The sequence below is a fragment of the Anas platyrhynchos genome, chromosome 1 (genome assembly GCF_047663525.1).
Source record: "Anas platyrhynchos isolate ZD024472 breed Pekin duck chromosome 1, IASCAAS_PekinDuck_T2T, whole genome shotgun sequence".
Lineage (NCBI taxonomy): Eukaryota > Metazoa > Chordata > Aves > Anseriformes > Anatidae > Anas > Anas platyrhynchos.
This window is the reverse complement of record NC_092587.1, coordinates 19,264,358-19,284,526: the sequence shown is the minus strand read 5'-3', so window position 1 is coordinate 19,284,526 and position 20,169 is coordinate 19,264,358. Positions and strand designations below refer to the sequence as shown.

The 20,169-nt window shown below is 40.6% G+C and overlaps 1 long non-coding RNA gene across 1 annotated transcript; it reads right to left on the bottom strand.

Moving 5' to 3' along the window:
* Positions 1–1,293: 1,293 nt before the first annotated feature.
* LOC119715621 (uncharacterized) lies at positions 1,294–18,244 on the bottom strand. The gene is made up of 4 exons (XR_011806613.1): positions 18,204–18,244; positions 13,346–13,384; positions 9,478–9,585; positions 1,294–7,979 (listed from the first exon to the last, which is right to left on the bottom strand). It is a non-coding gene; the product is annotated as an uncharacterized lncRNA (long non-coding RNA).
* Between the last annotated feature and the right edge of the window lie 1,925 nt (positions 18,245–20,169).

Sequence of the window (20,169 nt, the reverse complement as noted above, 5' to 3'; positions counted from 1 at the left end):
AAAAGAAAAAATATAATGGACATAATATATAATCTGAGACTTTACGGGGATATTGAGCATGGTCAGATGGTCAGACATTAACAGTGCTTTATATCTTCTGAAATTATGAACAAATTTTATGACATTAACATTTGTTATATAAAAAAGCGGATCCTTTAAGTGTTTCAGTATCATATAGACTCACAGAATCGTTCAGGTTGGAAATGATCTCTATGTTCATCTAGTCCAGCCTTTAACCTAGTACTGACAAGCCCACCACTAAAACATGCTACTAAGTCTACGCGTTTCTTGAAGACCTCCAGGGATGGTGACTCAAGCATTTCCCTGGGCAACCTATTCACAGAATCACAGAATCACAGAATTGTCTAGGTTGGAAGAGACCTCAAGATCATCGAGTCCAACCTCTGACCTAACACTAACAAGTCCTCCACTAAACCATATCCCTAAGCTCTACATCTAAACGTCTTTTAAAGACTTCCAGGGATGGTGACTCCACCACTTCCCTGGGCAGCCCATTCCAATGTCTAACAACCTTTTCGGTAAAGAAGTTCTTCCTAACATTCAACCTAAAACACCCCTGGCACAACTTTAGCCCATTCCCCCTCGTCCTGTCACCAGGCACGTGGGAGAACAGAACAACCCCCACCTCGCTACAGCCTCCTTTAATGTAATTATAAAGAGCGATAAGGTCACCCCTGAGCCTCCTTTTCTCCAGGCTGAACAAGCCCAGCTCCTTCAGCCGCTCCTCGTAGGACTTGTTCTCCAGACCCCTCGCCAGCTTCGTTGCCCTTCTCTGGACCCGCTCAAGCACCTCGATGTCCTTCTTGTAGTGAGGGGCCCAAAACTGAACACAGTACTCGAGGTGCAGCCTCACCAGAGTCGAGTACAGGGGGATAATCACTTCCCTAGCCCTGCTGGCCACACTGCTTCTTATACAAGCCAGGATGCCGTTGGGCTTCTTGGCCAACTGAGCACACTGCTGGCTCATATTCAGCCGACTGTCCACCATCACTCCCAGGTCCTTCTCTGCCTGGCAGCTCTCCAACCACTCATCTCCCAGCCTGTAGCTCTGCTTGGGGTTATTGCGCCCCAGGTGCAGGACCCGGCACTTGGCCTTGTTGAACTTCATGCAGTTGACCTCAGCCCATCGGTGCAGCCTATCCAGATCCTCCTGCAGATCCTCCTTCCTACCCTCGAGCAGATCGATACATGCGTCTAACTTGGTGTCATCTGCGAACTTACTGAGGGTGCACTCAATGCCCTCATCCAGATCATCAATGAAGGTATTGGAAGAGAACTGGCCCCTGTACCGAGCCCTGTGGGACACCAGTAGTGACCAGATTTTAGGTCAGGCAGGGCTTTTTCCACTCAACTCTGTCAGGAAGATTTTTTTTTCCTAATACCCAACCTAAACCTCCCCTGGTGCAACTTGAGGCCATTTCACCTAATTTTATCACCTTGTGCTTTGGAGAAGAGCCCAATCCCCACCTTGTTATAACTTCCTTTAAGGTAATTGTAAAGTACACTAAGGTCTCCCTGAGCCTTCTTTACTGCAAGCTAAACAACTGCAATTTCCTCAGTTGCTCTTCACAGGACTAATTTTCTAGACACTTCACAGCTTCTTTAACCTTCTTTGGACATGTATAAGGTAATATTAATATTTAGCGAGTCATAATAAAGAAATACTCATGAATCATGTTGCTAATATTTACCATCAACAGACATTAGAAAAATAAACATATTTCTTCTCAGAATGTTTCACCTTCAAGCTATATAGTCAGCTTTAGCTCTTATATTCAGAAGAGCTAAAGTGGCATTCAGACGTAACAGAGTGAGACTCTTCAAAGTTTCTTTATCTTGACAAATTTTGATAATGTTAATGGGCTTAAAAAAAGGAAGCTTATTTGGTTACACTGCTTAAGGGAGAAAGTGTGTATGCTTGTCACTATGTGGCGGAAAAATTAAAAAGTCTCTCCTGAAAGTCTCTCTGAAAGTCTCTCCTTGTAGGTATAACATAATGTTATGCCTTTGTCCCTATCCAGGTTTCTGCTTGAAACAGGTTTCGGTTTTACCACTCAAAGTGAATTGATTTGCTCTTATCGATTACTATACGGTGTGAGTTTTTAATTTTTTATTAATAACATTTATTAAATAGTGATATAATTCATAAAAAGAATGCATACAATGCTATCATACATATTAGTATCATATTTAATTTCAAAGAGAGAACTATCTCTTTCTGAAAAAAAAAATCTGCCACCATCTCTGTTTTTTAAAGACATAAAATGCTCTGTATGTAATCACTATTATTGTTATTTATATACAAAATAATGGAAATTTCTTAAGGCATACCTTATAAACACTGACTATCCTAGAGCAGATTGAAATGTAGCACAAATAATATTATTAGAGACATTCCAAGGCACTGGTTTTCCAGTTTGCTTGGCCTCATACTGTGCTTCTAATGCATTTAATGTATCCTAAAACTTAAGCATGGCGTTGGTTGAAATTCATCTCTGATAGCCCAGTTTATTAAAGCTGAAAAGCAGGCAAATTTGTTTATTTGGTTTTAAAATCAAATCTTTTAAGACTCATAGATCTTGAATCAGTACATATTTATGTACCACGAATTGTGTTTAAATATTTATTGCCCAAGTAGAATTACTTTCACGTTTTCAAAAATACCTCCCCACCAAAAACAAAACAACAACAAAAAAAAGCAACACCCACCACAATACAAAACAGAAAAACACCCCTCCTCACTTCCCCTCACCCTCCCCCCCCAAAAAAAAACAAACAAAGACCAACCTAATAGGTAACAAAATCTTTTACCTTTTGGTTGTTGGTTCAGATTCATCTTGACTGATAATGACTGAATGTTGTTACAGTTTGGTGGCAACTAAGTGAATTGGTCTAACTGTAGCTCTCAAGCATATGTGTGCTGCAAATCTTCTTCTCCATGGCCATATATACAGAAGGATTGGGTAGCTAAACACGTCCTTTGCTCGTGTGAGTATATAAAATCAATTTATGTATCCTCAGTCTTACTGATCACCAGCTCTTTTCTTTTCTGTTTGTAATGATAATGAATGCAGCTTTAAAGGAGGCCAACCATTAACCTTCACTCATTAGAACTGCTTAATTCTTTCTGTTGCCACTAGTTGCCTCTGCTTCTGTGGGATTAGCCTATATTTCTGATGATGAGAAAGAGTTGTTTAATTCATGAATACAACATATTTTATTTAGAACTTAAGGTGGCTCCATCTATACATACCCTCAGATGAAGTCCCTTTCATAGGTCTCAAGTCTTTAATAACAGTTAATCAAACTGTCCATAGTAGAGATGTATATTGCCATATGGCTTGCTTTGTCTTCCAAAAGGGTAAGTTAATGCACATTTTATACCAATTCAGAGACCCAAACTTTTAGTAAATTTATTTGTAAACAAAATAACATTTAGAGTTTTACATAGAAATCTCAAATGTTGATTCTTCATCTGACGGTAAACTGGTAGGTGGTTCAGAGGAGAGAGCTCAGATACACTGTGGACCAGTGACTGTATCTTACCATGAAAGCTGGGGAACTTTTTTATTACCAAAAGGCTAGTGTAATACTATAGCCAAAAGGTAGTAGAGGCAGCTGGGAGGAAAGGCTGTGATTATTCTGTCAGTAATAAATGAAAGAAGAGAGTTTTGAGAAGATAGTATCATTGCTGAATCTCATGAAATCTTGGCATTTCACATAATGGCCATAAAGGCCATAATGTGAAATTGTGCGCAGGCAGGGCGAGCAGGAAGGGCATATGAACCCCTCCGGTAATGGCAGCCTCCCATTAGCTAGGCTGCAATGGTCTCCACCAGGCACAGTGCTCTCTCCAGGAAGACAGTACACACTCAGACTGACAACCCGTCCAAAAATGTGGCAGTTCAGGTCACTGGATGCAGGGAGTGTCTGAGCCTGTTTCTGCCATCAGCTGGAGGCAGAGAAACTGCGTGCGTGAGGTATGAGCAGGTGGATGATCTGGTCTGCACAGTGGCAGAGCTCAAGGAGGAGGTGGAGAGGTTGAGGGATATCAGGGAGTGCGAGCGGGAGATAGACTGGTGGAGCAACTCCCTGCAGGGCCTCAAGGAGAGGTACCAGGGTGAGACACCCCAAATGGGTGTGGATCCCCTGCCCTGTCACCGTCGGGCAGAGGGAGGGGATCTGGGATTTGAGGAGGAATGGAGACAGGTCCCTGCTCGACATGGCAGGCGATGCCCTCCCCTTCCGGCCCTGCCTTCCCAGGTGCCCTTATGCAACAGGTTTGAGGCCCTGGAGCTTGAGAGACTGGTAGCTGAGGAAAAGGTAGAAAGCGTACCCAGGAGGATGCCTAGGGCGAGGAAGTCGACTCCACGCCTCAGGACTGCCTCCACCAAGAAAGACAGAAGGGTTATTGTTGTGGGAGACTCTCTTCTCAGGGGAACAGAGGGCCCTATTTGTCAGCCTGACCCTACCCGTACGGAAGTCTGCTGCCTCCCTAGGGCCAGGGTCAGGGACATTGGCAGAAAGTTTCCCAACCTGATTCGCCCCTCTGACTATTCTCCTCTTTTGATAGTCCAGGCGGGCAGTGATGACATTGAAGAGAGAAGCCTCAAGGCTATCAAACAGGACTTTAGGCGGATGGGATGATTAGTGGAGGAAGTGGGAGTACAGGTGGTGTTTTCATCTATCCCTATGGTGGCAGGGAGGGGTACAGAGAGGCCACGGAAAGCCCACCTGATAAACACATGGCTCAGAGGCTGGTGCCAGCACAGAAATCTTGTTTTTTTGACCATGGGGCGCTTTACTCGGCACCCAACCTGATGGCCGCTGACGAGTCCCTATCTCTAAGGGGAAAACAGATCCTGGGCCAGGAGCTGGCGGGGCTCATTGAGAGGGTTTTAAACTAGGTAAGATGGGGGATGGGGCTGAAACAAGGCTTGTTGGAGCTGTGCCAGGGGGAACAATGGCAAGGCTGGGGGATAAGGCAATGGCCCAGCTGAAGTGCATCTACACCAATGCACACAGCATGGGTAACAAACAGGAGGAGCTGGAAGCCATCGTGCAGCAGGCAGGCTATGACTTGGTTGCCATCACGGAGACGTGGTGGGACCAGTCTCATGACTGGAGTGCTGCAATGCCTGGCTATAAGCTCTTCAGAAGGGACAGACAGCACAGAAGGGGTGGTGGTATGGCTCTATATATTAGAGAATCTTTCGATGTTGTGGAACTCGAGGCTGGGAATGACAAGGTTGAGTCCCTGTGGGTTAGGATCGGAGGAAAGGCCAACAAGGCTAGCATCCTGGTGGGGGTCTGTTATAGACCACCAAACCAGGATGAGGAGGCGGATGAGGAGTTCTACAGGCAGCTGACAGAAGTTGCGAAATCATCGACGCTTGTTCTCGTGGGGGACTTCAACTTCCCTGACATATCCTGGAAGCACAACACAGCCCAGAGAAAGCAGTCTAGGAGAGCGTGGAAGATAGCTTCCTGACGCAGCTGGTTAGTGAGCCTACCTGGGGTGGTGCCCCGCTAGACCTTCTCTTCACAAAGAGAGAAGGACTGGTGGAGGATGTGGTTGTCAGAAGCTGTCTTGGGCAGAGTGACCACGAAATGGTGGAGTTCTCTATTCTAGGCGAGGCCAGGAAGGGGACCAGTAAAACCGCTGTATTGGACTTCCGGAGGGCTGACTTTGGGCTGCTCAGGACACTGGTTGGTAGAGTCCCTTGGGAGGCGGTTCTGAAGGGCAGAGGAGTCCAGGAAGGCTGGGCGCTCTTCAAGAAGGAAATCTTAATGACACAGGAGCGGACTGTCCCCACGTGCCCAAAGACGAGCCAGTGGGGAAGAAGACAGGCCTGGCTCAACAGAGAGTTGCAGCTTGAGTTTAGGAGAAAAAAGAGGGTTTATAATCTTTGGAAAAAAGGGCAGGCCACTGAGGAGGACTATAAGGGTGTTGCGAGGCTGTGCAGGGACATAATTAGAAAGGCCAAAGCTCATCTAGAGCTCAATCTGTCTACTGCTGTTAAAGACAACAAAAAATCTTTTTCATACATCAGTACAAAATGGAGGACTAAGGAGAATCTCCATCCTTTACTGGATGTGGGGAGAAACCTTGTTACAAAAGATGAGGAAAAGGCGGAGGTGCTTAATGCCTTCTTTGCCTCAGCCTTTAGCGGCAATACCGGTTGTTCTCTGGATACCCAGTACCCTGAGCTGGTGGAAGGGGATGGGGAGCAGAATGTGACCCTCACTATCCACGAAGAAATGGTTGGCGACCTGCTATGGCACTTGGATGTGCGCAAGTCGATGGGGCTGGATGGGATCCACCCAAGGGTACTGAGAGAACTAGCAGAGGAGCTGGCCAAGCCACTTACCATCATTTATCAGCAGTCCTGGCTATCGGGGGAGGTCCCAGTTGACTGGCGGCTAGCAAACGTGATGCCCATCTACAAGAAGGGCTGGAGGGCAGACCCAGGGAACTATAGGCCTGTCAGTTTGACCTCAGTGCCAGGGAAGCTCATGGAGCAGATTATCTTGAGAGTCATCACACAACACTTGCAGGGTAAGCAGGCGATCAGGCCCACTCAGCATGGGTTTATGAAAGGCAGGTCCTGCTTGACGAACCTGATCTCCTTCTATGACAAAGTGGCGTGCTTGGTGGATGAGGGAAAGGCTGCGGATGTGGTCTACCTTGACTTCAGCAAGGCTTTTGACACCATCTCCCACAGCATTCTCCTCAAGAAACTGTCTGCTCTTGGCTTGGACTGGTGCACGCTTCGTTGGGTTAGAAACTGGCTGGATAGCCGGGCCCAAAGAGTCGTGGTGAATGGAGTCAAGTCCAGTTGGAGGCCGGTCACCAGTGGCACTCCTCAGGGCTCGGTGCTGGGGCCGGTCCTCTTTAATATCTTCATCAATGATCTGGACGAGGGCATTGAGTGCACCCTCAGTAAGTTCGCAGATGACACCAAGCTAGGTGCGTGTATCGATCTGCTCGAGGGTAGGAAGGCTCTGCAGGAGGATCTGGATAGGCTGCACCGATGGGCTGAGGTCAACTGCATGAAGTTCAACAAGGCCAAGTGCCGGGTCCTGCACCTGGGGCGCAATAACCCCAAGCAGAGCTACAGGCTGGGAGATGAGTGGTTGGAGAGCTGCCAGGCAGAGAAGGACCTGGGAGTGATGGTGGACAGTCGGCTGAATATGAGCCAGCAGTGTGCTCAGGTGGCCAAGAAGCCCAACGGCATCCTGGCTTGTATAAGAAGCAGTGTGGCCAGCAGGGCTAGGGAAGTGATTATCCCCCTGTACTCGACTCTGGTGAGGCTGCACCTCGAGTACTGTGTTCAGTTTTGGGCCCCTCACTACAAGAAGGACATCGAGGTGCTTGAGCGGGTCCAGAGAAGGGCAACGAAGCTGGCGAGGGGTCTGGAGAACAAGTCCTACGAGGAGCGGCTGAAGGAGCTGGGCTTGTTCAGCCTGGAGAAAAGGAGGCTCAGGGGTGACCTTATCGCTCTTTATAATTACATTAAAGGAGGCTGTAGCGAGGTGGGGGTTGTTCTGTTCTCCCACGTGCCTGGTGACAGGACGAGGGGGAATGGGCTAAAGTTGTGCCAGGGGTGTTTTAGGTTGAATGTTAGGAAGAACTTCTTTACCGAAAAGGTTGTTAGACATTGGAATGGGCTGCCCAGGGAAGTGGTGGAGTCACCATCCCTGGAAGTCTTTAAAAGACGTTTAGATGTAGAGCTTAGGGATATGGTTTAGTGGAGGACTTGTTAGTGTTAGGTCAGAGGTTGGACTCGATGATCTTGAGGTCTCTTCCAACCTAGACAATTCTGTGATTCTGTGATTCTGTGATATATCCACATCCGCAAACAGTTCTGGACCCTGTCAGGTCTTTCAGCATCACTTTCATCATTTTGATTTGTAATCCAAATTTTATTATTTCTCTTTTCCTTTTTTCTCACCACCTGCCAAAACAGATGGAGAGAAAGAGAATCAATGCTTTTCCTGATTGAGGAACCTGAGCTTGTCAAAAGTAATATCCTCTCTGTCCTTATGATATGTGATGAGTCTCTAAACTTTTTCCTGTAATGAAAAGTGCAAGAACAGAAACTAGCAAAACATGAAACTGATCACTACACACAGAACAGTGTAGGTCTGAGATATTCTTTGGACAAGCCAACTTCTCTGTCCCTCTGTAGTGAGTATTACTTGCTTAGATAGCCATGGAGCAGCACGCCATAAGATGGGTGGCAGTGGTCTTTCTACTCTTCACTACCACATACCCTGGAAGGCTCTGGAGAGACCTCACTGCAGTCTTCTAGTACTTGAAGAGAGTGTATAAACAGAAAGGGGAATGCCTGTTTATACGTGTTGGTAGTGATAGGACAAGAGGGAATACTCTTAGTTTACTAAGACAGAGGAGATGTAGGTTGGAAATTAGGAGAATGTTTTTCACTCAGAGGATGGTGAGGGACAGAAGGTTGCCCAGGGAGGTTGTGGATGCCCCATCCCTGGAAGCATTCAAGACCAGGCTTGCTGTGACTGTGGGCAGTCTGCTTTAGTGGTTGGAAACCCTGCCCAGAGCAGGGGGGATGAAACTAGATGATCCTTAAGGTCCTTTTCAACCCAGGCCATTCTATGATCCTATGGTTCTATGAAATATAATATCAAGAATCATGGAATCACAGAATCATAGAATGGTTTAGGTTGGAAGGGATCCTAAAGTTCATCTAGTTCCAAACCTACTGTTGTGGTCAGGAGCACCTCCCACTAAATCAGGTTGTTCAAAGCCCCATTCAACCTGGCCTTGAACACTTCCAGGGATGGAAGCTTCTCTGGGCAACCTGTTCCAGTCCCTCACAATCATCATGGTAAAGAATTTCTTCCTTATACATAGTCTAAATCTATCCTCTTTTAGTTTAAAGCCATTGTCCCTTGTCGTATCAGTACACTCCCTGACAAAGTGTCCTTCCCCAGCTTTCCCCCTTTAGGTACTGGAAGGCTGAAATAAGGTCTACCCAAAGCCTTCTCTTCTCCAGGTTGAACAAGCTCAACTTCCTCAGACCGTCTTAGTAGGAGACATGCTCCCATCCTCCGATAATTTTTGTGGCCCTCCTCTGGACTTGTTCTAATACATCCATGTCTTTCTTGTGCTGGGGACACCAGAGATGAATACATTGCTGCAGGTGGGGTCCCAAGAGAGCAAAGGAGAATCACCTCCCTCAGCCTGCTGGCCATGCTTCTTTGGATGCAGCCCAGGATACAGTTGGCTTTCTGGGCTGCAAGCACACATTGCTGGTTCATGTTGAGCTTCTCATCAACCAACACCCCAGAGCCTTCTCATCAGGGCTGCTCTTAATCCATTCTCCACCCACCCTGTATTTGTGCTTGGGATCGCCCCGGCCCAGGTGCAGGTCCTTGCACTTGGCCTTGTTGTACTTCATGCAGTTCACCCAGGCTCACCTCTCAAGCTTATCCGGGTCCCTCTGGATGGCATCCCTTCCCTCCAGCATGTTGACTGCACCACACAGCTCGGTGTCATTGGCAAACTTGCTGAGTGTGCACAAATACCTTAAGAAGAACAAGTACACTTTTATATTCATTGCTTCTGGGAACCACGTTCTTCGAACACTGACATCCCTCACCTTAGCAATTGCCTCATTAATTTCAACTAGGAGTTGGTATTACAGGTATTATTTGTCCTTGCAGATTTAACTGCTGAGTAAAGAATTACATATATATGGACTAATGATGTGTTGAGACCACTACTTACTGACAGCAAACATTACATCCTTTAGTAAGATGGGGTTCACAGGTCCCTGCATCTATAACCAAATCTCTATTATCTGTGCTCTGTAATCTGATCAATGGTCTGTTACCCCCATATTTTAGCCGTCAACACTGTGATTTTTAATTAAAGTTAGCCATTTGTGTGAAATGATTACTCTGTTCATTATCTTGACAATTTCATTATTGTATCAGGTAAAATAAAACATTTATAGCAAGGGAAAAATATATGAGGTATTGTAAGGTTCAAGGAGGTTCATCACGATAGTTGGCTAAGGCTGTTATCATTAACATCAATAGAACAGGTCACAGTTCCTGGTATGCCACATGTCAGTTATCTCCTTTTAAATGAATTATACATGTATTCATTAAAATTCCCCAAGTACTATGAGAATATGAACATTATAAGAATTGCTACCCTGCTTGTGCATTCACAGTCATGATTTGCATGTGCAGTGGAGGCTAGAAGGATTTAACTATGCAAGACTTTGCTTGCATGATAATGCTTTTAGGAGCTTTGTTGAGTGTTCCACATTCCATATGCATAAGTTTTTTGTGTGACTTTAACCTTACATCAGCTGAGAATTCTGGAATCCAGCTTTGCTTTTTATTTTTTGGAGGTGTTCTTCTATGTAATTCTACATGAATCTCTGGGAGAAAAGGAGTGCATGCCTTGAGAAGTAACCAAGAATTTACTCATGTTTGGATCTGGGAGCTTGTATGGGAGGATAAAAAAGAGGGAAGCACATCATAAACATGTAGATGACCATGTTGATTAAAAGTTACCTACATGCTAACTTGTCCGATGCAGGAAAGTAAGTTGTTATTACCACCCTTTAAATGAGAATGACTGCTGTTGTCCTTATGCTGATCTGTCAACAACACCTTAGTTTGCAAAGTCAGTCTCATAGGTATCGAGTATACGGAGACATTGATACATGACCTCTCTGTCACTTTAGAATGCCTTGAGGCTGTTTCTGCTGTGTGTGTTGCTCTGACACTCGATTTTAAGATATTTTGACTACTGACAAAAAACATGCATTGGAGTTCAGTTGTCATTTTTCCTTCAGATGAGAGGCAAGAGAAAGGACAGGAACTAGAGACAGAAGGGAAAGCATGTGAAGAGTTTGGGCTGGGTTTCTGAGCATCAGGGAAATGATGTTGTTTCTACTGAAGTGTTCACCTTTGTTGTTCTGGAGGACATAGTAATAATTATCTCAGCATTGTATGTTATTTTTCTTTGTAGTTATTAATAAGCTTGTAGAGACTATTTGTTTGTTTATCTTTCCCCACAAGGAGAAGTTTCAAAACATTTCAGTGAGAAAGTTTTGCAGCAATGATGTTAAGAAAAGGTACATCTGTATTCCAGCTCATAGTTTCCTCCAGCCTATTTACATTTCACAGATGTCCATCATCTTCACACTGAGTTTGCTCCTTCTCCAACTCTTGTGCTACAAAGTCCAGTTATAGCTTTTTGTTTTCAGGAATTCAAACACCTCAAATATCTGACTTTCTGAGTAAGTACTCAAGTTACATGCTAAATGCATAAAAGATAGAAACTTAATGGCATCCAGTGGGCTTCTAACAAAGTGTTATATTATCAGCATTAAACAACAGTTATTGGTTCAGAGCTTATTCTAGATTTTGCAGACATTTATATGTTTATACCCAGACTCTAAATCAAAACTGTTTACTTAGAAAACTGATGTTTGCATGTTCACACAGAGACATTTATCTGCTAGGAACCATTTCAAGGCTCTAGGGAATTAGGTGATTCTAGATTGTATACAGGGGAGCTCTTCCCATTTGCCATACAGTTTGTTGATGTTCCAACAGGCTTCCCAAATAGCAGGATTCCAGGATGAAGTGACTGAAGTGACAAGTTCCCAAGTAAATTATGAATTGACTAGAGTTTAGGAACTACAAGAACTTCAATAACCTTTTTATTTTTTATTATTATTATTTTAATACTATTCTCCATGTTTTTGAGTTCTCCATAATAGCCTTTTTCACATCTCCATTTCAAAATCATCTGTCTAAACTCCTGAAAACTGTGATGCTGGTCCTATGTGATTCAGATTCTGATTGTAATGATCTCACTGTTGTCATGCGTTGTATGCACTACCCATGGGTCCTTGCTTAAATTTTAATTTGCTTTCATACCTACAGTTTTTGACCGGCATTTGAGATTCCCTGTACTTGTGCCAGTGTGCCTGTGATTGCCATTTAACTCGAATAAGTCTGCCTCTCCTTTGTTGGAGTGGTATTGTTTAGATACCCTGTAGCATCACAAATATTAGTAAGTGTTTATGCTTATGATATTGAATTAAATCCTCTTTGTCTATAAGTCAAAGCCTATGGCAGATTCAAGCTGTTCTGGAGTAGATGGACCTAAGTGTGATAGTGTCAGTCACAACAGATGGCTCTAGAAACCTATGTTTTGACTACTGCACAGAGTTTTAAGTTTCTTAAATTCAGACTAATGTCACCTCCTGTTTCTGCCTTTAGGTTTCCACCCATTTCTACATTAATAGAGGATAGATTTAGGGTATTAAAGCACAGCTGATGACTTCAACTCTCATTTCTTGCCTCTGACCATAATCATTTTTTGCCTTCCCTGGCTATTTGTTCTTCTGACAGTATCTCAATTCCTACTTTATTCCAAGTTGGAAGAACTGTTTGTATACTATGGAAAAGTGGTAGAAAACCTAATTTATTTTTTTTTTGGTCCTTTTTTTTAAAAAAAAAATCTGGGTAAATTAGTTTGTTTTTTTTCTTTTTTTTTTACTGTGTTTACTAGGTAAATTTGACATGACAGCATTTTCAGTATTGCTTTTTCATAAAAAATAACAACAGTTTAACACTGTATAAGAATATATAAGCAAGAAAACCATAGAAAATTACAAAGCACAATGTCATCAGACAACTTCCACATAGGTTATTCTCTGTGTTTTTTTTTGCAGAGGTAACAAGATGTATACAATGCATAAGGTATAAAATGCACAATCCAATGCTACCCTGGTACTGCACTGAAAACATGTAGATATACAGATACATGATGTAACAATAAAAATAAATAATAAAAACAAATACAAACACATAAAACATAAAATAAAGAAATAATAAACAAGAAAAAAAGCCTTCCTGCCACCAGAAAATGCTTTTGTCAACAGGAGGAAGCTTTTATCAAATGTAGCAGCAACACTAGGAATGTTATTTGGTTTTAGAAAATCTTGCAAAATAAGGTTTTTACATCATGAAAACGAGTAGGTTTTCATGAAGAACACTTGTCAATATTATGTCAATAAAAATATAAACAATTCATGATGGAAAATTATTTGCCAGAGGAGAATTAGAATATGATGCTCTCTACTCCATGTCTGTGGAATAGAGACTCATCATTTGTAATGATCAGAGGGAAAGTATTATAATAGCTTAACAACATTACAGAAATGTAAATGGAAAGCAAAGCAAAACAAAATAAAACAAAGCACCACAGACAGCAAAGAAAAACAAACCGAAATAAAAACAACTGTGGACTTACTCTCAGAAGCTTCTAAATATCATTTACTTCTTAGAATCACTGAAAAAAAAAAGCAAAGAAATAACAGAAAGCTGGTTAGTAGGAAATTATTTATCAGTTAGTTAACGTTCTTATTTTTCTATAACTAAAACATTCTATAACTAGCTGTATATAAATAACTATATTCATTTCAATGTCTAAAACATTCAGAAGAAAAACACAAACATAAACAAATATATATTAAAACCTGATAAGCCCCCTGCTTCTATTCTTAAAACTCCTCAGTGTTAAGTAGCTCTCAGAAGAAGAAGAAAAACAAACAAACAACAACAACAAAAAAAACACTAATAAGAAACATTATGGTCTTTGCAGGAGAAGAGGTGATGAGATGAAAAAAAAAAATACAAGAAAAAAAAAAAAGGAAAAAAAAACACATGGAGCCTAATCCCTACTGTCCTTTTCTCTTGTCTAGATTGCTGTTACTTTCTAAGGACACTCACAGAATACTGAAATCACTTTGAATTGCATCTATAGGAACCAAGAAAAATTAAATTTCTTGAGTCTCTCTGAACACTGAAGCTACATTCTTCCTCTCAAAAGAAACTGTTAAAGAGGGAAATGTAGATGGGGAAGAATCAATATCAGAATGCTACCCAACAACAATGCAGCTGAAGACTCTCACATAGTTCAATGCATGGCTGTGATTTGTGGCTGCTGTATTTTCTCATTTTTCCACAAAGGCTGTATAAGGTGAGCCATTATTCTGTTCCTCATGACTGCCCTACTGCATAGCCACAGGCTGGAAGAATTTAGGAAGTTTCACCATTATGGATTATCTCAAGTTCTTTCAACAAGACAGAAACTAGTAGGTCTTTGGAGGATTGTTACTGAGTATATCAAAACATTGAAGGATAGAAACTACCAGGTTAGTGAAACAGACCATGAAGCTGTTATAAAATATAGAAGAGAATTCAGCTTTCAGGTTTACTGAATGCATTCTCCACATATTCCTGATCCCACCATTAAAGAAATCAACCAACCAACCAAGAAACTATCCCCTCCCCCCCCTTACCGCCAAAACAACAACAACAACAACACTGAAACTGCTGTAGAGTAGAACTGTTGTATTTAATTTCTAAATTTATCTGGACACTTTGTAATGTTAAATAGGCTCCATCCTAAAGCTATCTAATCTAAACTATTAAGCTGGTATTTTTTTACACTCCTTAATGAGGCAAAGAGTGAATTAAAATGAAGTCTATGCAGTACTTACTCACTGACCTTCGTTCCTTATCAACCTTTTTTCAGCCTTGAGAAAATTTTGTGCATCTGGTCATTTATGTTCCATTTTTTAGAACATTTAACTTGCAAGGTAAAACATGGAATTAATATACTTCTTTTGTATCTTAGTGTGATAAGACATTAACAGTAAAAGGCTATTTTTTCATGTTAATTGAGTTTTGTGTTGTTGATGACTCATCTTTGAATAAATATATATATTAATATATATATAATTGCACGTAGGCTGGAGGTCTTGTTGAATTATACAAACATGGATATACAACACAGATCAAATAAACATTTCCTCAGGAAGAACAGGCCTCAAAAGCAGAAGATTTTTATTTCGTTCTGTTGATTTTTAAGACAACACAGAAATAATGAACAAATGAGGAGAAGCCACATTGTAGCCATTAAGAGTTATCTATTGATAATGTTGTCTGCTATAGAAATGTTGGTGTATTTGATGGGAAAAAAATCAATGGAAATATTTTGAGATGTAATTGTGACATGGATCTCCTATTCACCTTAATGAATTAGGTAGAAGTTTTGTGGGCTGCACTTTTAAGTTTCAGATAGTTTCTTTAATGGAAACTTTAAGCACACTTATAGCTTCTAAACTACACTTTATTTTTATTTTTAATTTTTATTTATTTATTTATTTATTTATTTTGGATGAGGTTTCTGGCTACTTGACTCAGATGGAATGTTTGTGTACATGTCTACTGGAAAATGTGTAGAATTCTAGAAGAAAGTGACTATATGGCATATATGGCAGCTAAAGTGAGGTTTTAGAAATTGTCTATTATATTTATTAAATGGAAAGACAAAATTTCATGGCAACTAAAGTTATTCCAAATAACTAAAGTGTATTCCAAATATACATTTGGAATAACAATGGGTCTTACAGTTTTGAATGTACTTGTACAGTAATAGAACAGAATTCAATTAAAATAATTGAGTTGAACTATTGTGAAAGAACTCAGTTTCTTGGGATTAAAAGTGTAGATAAGAAATCTAGGTAATGATAAATTCAAATTATCTATATTATATACATGTATGTTATATATATACAAATACACCTGAATAAATATTAACTTACAAATGTTTAATAAACTACCTAGTATGTATGGAGATCATACTGCCATTAGAATTGTTTGCTTTCACTAGCAGGTTGGAGTTAGTTTGTAATGTTTAGAAACACTGACTTTTAATCTGAGAGGAAAACATGCAATGTCAAGTTTCATGTTGGAGTTATATAAAATAGTTAGCCCAATAGAAGAAAAGCAAGGAGAAATCTGCTAACATAGTCACAACTCTTATAAATAACACCTCACATATTTCAGAATTGTAAATGGTCAAAGCATGTCCTCAAGTTTTAGTTAAAAACAGGCACTTCTCTCATCTCTATATAAAGCAGGATCATGCTGGGACAAAGCACTTCTAAAACAGTGGATTATTCTGATTCTGATTAGACTAATTTCAATTTTTTTCATTCCAAGTATCAGATATAACCCTACTGAGTTTATAAGAGTGACATGATTTTAACCTTAATAACACTTCTACAGATATAAATCAGATAATTATCACATTTGATAAAGACTTCTATTTTGCATAGAAATCGTTCAAATGAGTAAGCAAGGAGCATGACCTCTTAAGACAGTATTGAAAACAAGTTATTTTTTCTTATCTTGTATGAATAAATCAGAAACAGGCACACCTGTGTGGCCCTGTATACAGGGAGACAAATGCCCTTGTGAAAAGGCATAGGTGCTCACAAATGGGATCCACATCAGCAGTTCTCTGGAGTTAGTGAAGGCAAAGGGAAGCTGAAGAAGCTCAGTCTAAGGATTTGGCAGTGTTTGCCTTTGTGAAAATGGGATTTAAATTTGTTATCAAAATGATACTGCTTTTTTTTTTTTTTTTTTTTTTCCCTGTGTTTATGACAGACTGACAGACCACTTAGAGTGGCATTAATCTCCTACCATTTTAGCTATGGAAAAGACAGATGTTCGGGCTAGGTGCTCTTTTTGGCTGTGACTCTCACAAAGTGGGGGACAATTTTCCTATGAATTTATTTCTGTCCATTAAGGAACTCCATTAGGTTAAATATCTTGCCAGTGAAAATTCAGAAAGGTGAGTATTTTTTTCTTATTGTAAAGAAACAGTCTCCATTTTAGATTTTCTAACCTTTGTGACATAGTCATTACTTCATAAACTATGACATTTCCTGCAGTATTGTCTCTGAGGTTTTAATCCTGAACCCGTTACAGTCTGTGACAGAGCATTCTATACATTTTCTTTGTAAATGAGGCCTCACTGTCCCTGCCAGTCTCCACTTCCAGGGAGGTGCCCAGGGCTGTGAGGATGAAAACTTTCATCAACCACATATACATTTTGTATAGATATCTCAGCGCTCTTTTTAAAACTTGCATCCAGAAAAGGAAGCTTTAGGAACATAGACATCTTTCTTTAAAAAGTAAATGTACCAACTTCCTCTTAATCGTAGAAAAATATGTTGTTCTGGAAGAAATAGCAACAAAAACTAACACAGTGGGGAAAAAAATAATTTAAAAAGAATTTTGTAGCTGGTTAACAAACCAGAAAGAAAAGAGAAAAATAATGAATATAGAAATTAGTGAGAAAAGCATTTCTAATTTAAATGAGAGAATAAAACATAGATTTTATATTTCTTCCAGGACTGCATTTTCATAACTACTTTAAAATAGTCTTTAACAGTGGAAAAATAATTTAATGAAGATGATTAAAATGTCCAGGGGAATAATATACTTTGCTGTGCAATAAATATCTTATTTTTGAAAGAATTTCTGAATAATTTTATGAATTAGTTAGTTTATATTTCTCTGAGATTTTAAAAAGAGAAGAAAAAGAAAGCCACAGATGGTACATTGTGAGTAATATCTGGAATGAAATATTGTTTGATGGAGAAACATTATGGGTTAATTTGTTTCCAGTAATCCTTTATTCTAAATGAAAATAAGGCTGAAGAATATTGTTGGAATTTCACTTTGATGGAAACTTTCTATGTTCACAGCAGTCTAGAATATACACTACTTTTCTACAAAATGTTAAGTTCTTATTTTTAACTTATATATTGAACTTATGAACTCAGAACTATATTCAGTGTTGGAAATTTAGAGAATTATTTTAATTTTATAGGAATCATATAAGTTCACATCCTTAGAATTAAACATCCAGCTTTACTATAGGTTAAACTTTCTGAAAACAGAAACGATCAATGCATTTGTCAAGTGTTTGACTGTTAATGCAAGTACATTACTCCCACTACACTACAGGCAAAACCAGTGACCCCTAGAGGGTCACAAATGGAAAGTGTCGTGGTTTTACCCGGCCGGCAGCTAAACACCACGCAGCCATTCGCTCACCCTCCCCCCTCCCTCTCTGGGACGGGGGAGAGAAATGGAAAGTGAAGCCCGTAAGTTGAGATAAAGACAGTTTAATAAGACAGGAAAATAATAATAACAAAATAATAATAACAATAATAATAATAATACAATGGTGATAATAGGAAAGTAATAATAGTATGTACAAACAAGTGATGCACAATGCAATTGCTCACCACTCGCTGACCAATGCCCAGCTTAACCCCGAGCAGTCCGGCCCCCTCCCCCCGGCTAGCCACCCCTATATATTGTTTAGCATGACGTCAGATAGTATGGAATACCCCTTTGGCTAGTTTGGGTCACCTGTCCTGGGTCTGTCCCCTCCCAGCTCTTACTGCACCCCCAGCCTGCCTGTTGGCAGGACAGAGCAAAAGGCTGAGATGTCCTTGGCTTAGTATAAGCACTGCTCTGCAACAATTAAAACATCGGGGTGTTATCAGCACTCTTCTCATCCTAAGCCAAAACACAGCATTCCACCAGCTACTAGGAAGAAAATTAATTCTGTTCTAACTGAAACCAGGACAGAAAGTTAGATGCAGTTTTCACATTTGATAATAACTTGTACATACCTCAAAATGCCTTCTGAAGGCACGATTTTCTAATTATCTTTGATGAGCTGAATGTCTGCAAAAGATGAATTTTTGTAATACCTGGAATCTACAGAAGTGGTTTACTGTACTTTCCTGGATGCCATGAAACAAAATCTGTTTGACAGAGGGCCAACACTGATGGTATGACCTCCAACCAGCAACCAGTGAATGAACTACCTTCTAGGTTTGACAGCCAAAACAAACTGTGGAATAAAGTGAAACAACTCAAAGCTGTAAGACACCCACTGGTCTAGTGAAAAATTTATTTAAGAGCAAGAGAGTATTTTTTTCCTTATTCTTAAATATTCAATCATTTTTTCTTCCAAGTAGCAATTAACATAACAACATTCTTTTTCTCTGAGCAATGCTCAAGAGCAATCCTTCTCTTTGAACAATGTTCAAGCTACTAATGCTATACTGTATGTATCACATGATACATACAGAAATAGAGATGGCTAATGAGCAGGGAGAAACAAGGGAATACATCATGAAACAGGAGCGGCATAAAGATGTAAAACTAGTGAACAGAGGAGATTAAAGAAGTAAAGGGGAGAAAAGAATACACCATGGGAATGTGGTGGGTTGACCTTGGCTAGCTGCCAGCTGCCTACCACAGTGCTCTCTCAGTCTTCCTCCTCAACAGGCCAGGGATAGAAAATGATGATGATGATGATGATGATTTAATAATAATAATAATAATAATAATAATAATAATAATAATAATAATAATAACTGCCTGTTCAAATGAGGACAGGGGTTTGCACACCAATTACTGTTGTGGGAAAAACAGACATCTTGGGGAATATTAATTTCATGTATTGTCAATAACAGCATATAGCATTGAGAACTAAAAGCAAGCTAAAACACCACTCTCATCCACCTTCTTCTACCTCCACTCCTGAGCATCACAGAGGAACAGAGAATGAAGTTTGTGGTTAATCCATAATGCTTCATTTCTGTCACTGTCATCTTCACTCTCAGTGCTCCTGTTTGGTGTTCCTCCCATAAGCTACAGTCCTTCACGAACTGATACAATATGGGTCCTTCTCACAGGCTGCAGGTCTTCAAGAACTGTTCTAGCATAGCTCTGTATAACTGGGTGCAGGCTGTCAAGAGGTTGTCAAGTGTGTCGTCGAAGTCAACTTTGCTCTTGGAGGACCTTCTCCCCCTCCTTCTTCATTGTCTGCAGGGCTCTTTCTCTCACATTTTCTCACTCCTTTCCCACTTGCTGTGCAGTGTTTTTTATCCTTTCTGAAATATGTTATCACAGAAGTGCAATCAACATCACTCACTGGCTCAAGTTTCGTCAGCGGTAGGTCTCTTTTGGAGACATCTGGAACTGGCTCTAACATGGTGCAGCTTCTGGTCTCTTCTCACAGAGGCCACCCTGCAGCCAAAACTTTGCCATGTAAAACCAATGCAGGGAGAAAAATAAATAAATAAATAAATAAATAAATAAATAAATAAATAAAGTGTAGAGCAAAGCATTGATGTAAACCTGAAAGGAAAGGAATGAAAGAAGAAAGAGTAATTTTTTGAAATAAAGTAAAGC